The sequence below is a fragment of the Glycine soja genome, chromosome 12, assembly GCF_004193775.1.
Source record: "Glycine soja cultivar W05 chromosome 12, ASM419377v2, whole genome shotgun sequence".
Taxonomy (NCBI): domain Eukaryota; kingdom Viridiplantae; phylum Streptophyta; class Magnoliopsida; order Fabales; family Fabaceae; genus Glycine; species Glycine soja.
In genome coordinates, this window is record NC_041013.1 from 30,637,078 (window position 1) to 30,638,598 (window position 1,521).

At 43.1% G+C, this 1,521-nt stretch overlaps 1 non-coding gene across 1 annotated transcript; it reads right to left on the reverse strand.

Moving 5' to 3' along the window:
* Positions 1–30: 30 nt before the first annotated feature.
* Positions 31–137, reverse strand: LOC114380662. The gene has a single exon (XR_003659835.1). It is a non-coding gene; the product is annotated as a small nucleolar RNA R71 (small nucleolar RNA).
* Between the last annotated feature and the right edge of the window lie 1,384 nt (positions 138–1,521).

Sequence of the window (1,521 nt, forward strand, 5' to 3'; positions counted from 1 at the left end):
GAAAAAATTTTCCCTGCTTCCAGGACCACAGCCATCAGGAAGGATATCTCAAGTATTAGACAACTCAGTGGAGAGAGCCTGTATGAGTACTGGGAGAGATTTAAGAAACTATGTGCCAGTTGCCCCCACCATCAGATTTCAGAACAGCTTCTTCTCCAATATTTTTATGAAGGACTCAGTAATATGAAGAGAAGTATGATAGATGCTGCCAGTGGTGGAGCCCTTGGAGACATGACTCCTGCTGAAGCAGAAATTTAATTGAGAAGATGGCTTCCAACTCCCAGCAGTTTAGCGCCAGAAATGATGCCATAGTCATTAGAGAAGTGCATGAGGTAGCTACAAACCCATCTGCATCATCTGAAACTAAGAAGCTTGAAGGCAAACTGGATGCATTGGTTAACTTGGTAACCCAGCTGGCCTTGAATCAGAAATCTGTACCTGTCGCAAGGGTTTGTGGTTTGTGCTCCTCTGCTAACCACCATACAGACCTTTGCCCTTCCATGCAGCAACCTGGAGCAATTGAGCAGCCTGAAGCTTATGCTACAAATATTTACAATAGACCTCCTCAACCTCAGCAGCAAAATCAACCACAGCAGAACAATTATGACCTCTCCAGCAACAGATACAACCCTGGATGGAGGAATCACCCTAACCTCAGATGGTCCATCCCTCAGCAACAACAACAACAACCTGCTCCTTCCTTCCAAAATGTTGCTGGCCCAAGCAGACCATACATTCCTCCACCAATCCAACAACAGCAACAACCCCAGAAACAGCCAACAGTTGAGGCCCTTCCACAAACTTCCCTCGAAGAACTTGTGAGGCAAATGACTATACAGAACATGCAGTTTCAGCAAGAGACCAGAGCCTCCATTCAGAGCTTAACCAATCAGATGGGACAATTGGCTACCCAATTGAATCAACAACAGTCCCAGAATTCTGACAAGCTGCCTTCTCAAGCTGTCCAAAATCCCAAAAATGTCAGTGCCATTTCATTGAGGTCGGGAAAACAGTGTCAAGGACCTCAACCCGTAGCACCTTCCTCATCTGCAAATGAACCTGCCAAACTTCACTCTACTCCAGAAAAAGGTGATGACAAAAATTTACCTAACAATTTCTGTGCAGGTGAATCTTCTTCCACAGGTAATTCTGATTTGCAGAAGCAGCACATTTCCCCTCTTCCATTCTCTCCAAGAGCAGTTTCCAAAAAAAAAATGGAAGAGGCAGAGAAAGAGATCTTGGAAACGTTTAGAAAATTAGAGGTAAACATACCTCTGTTGGATGCAATAAAGCAAATTCCAAGATATGCCAAATTCTTGAAGGAGCTGTGCACTAATAAGCGAAAGCTTAAAGGAAGTGAAAGAATTAGTATGGGCAAAAATGTCTCCGCATTGATTGGTAAATATGTTCCCCAAATACCTGAAAAATGTAAAGATCCAAGTACATTCAACATACCTTGTATTAAAGGGAACAATAAGTTTGACAATGCCATGCTAGATTTAGGAGCTTCTGTTAGTGATA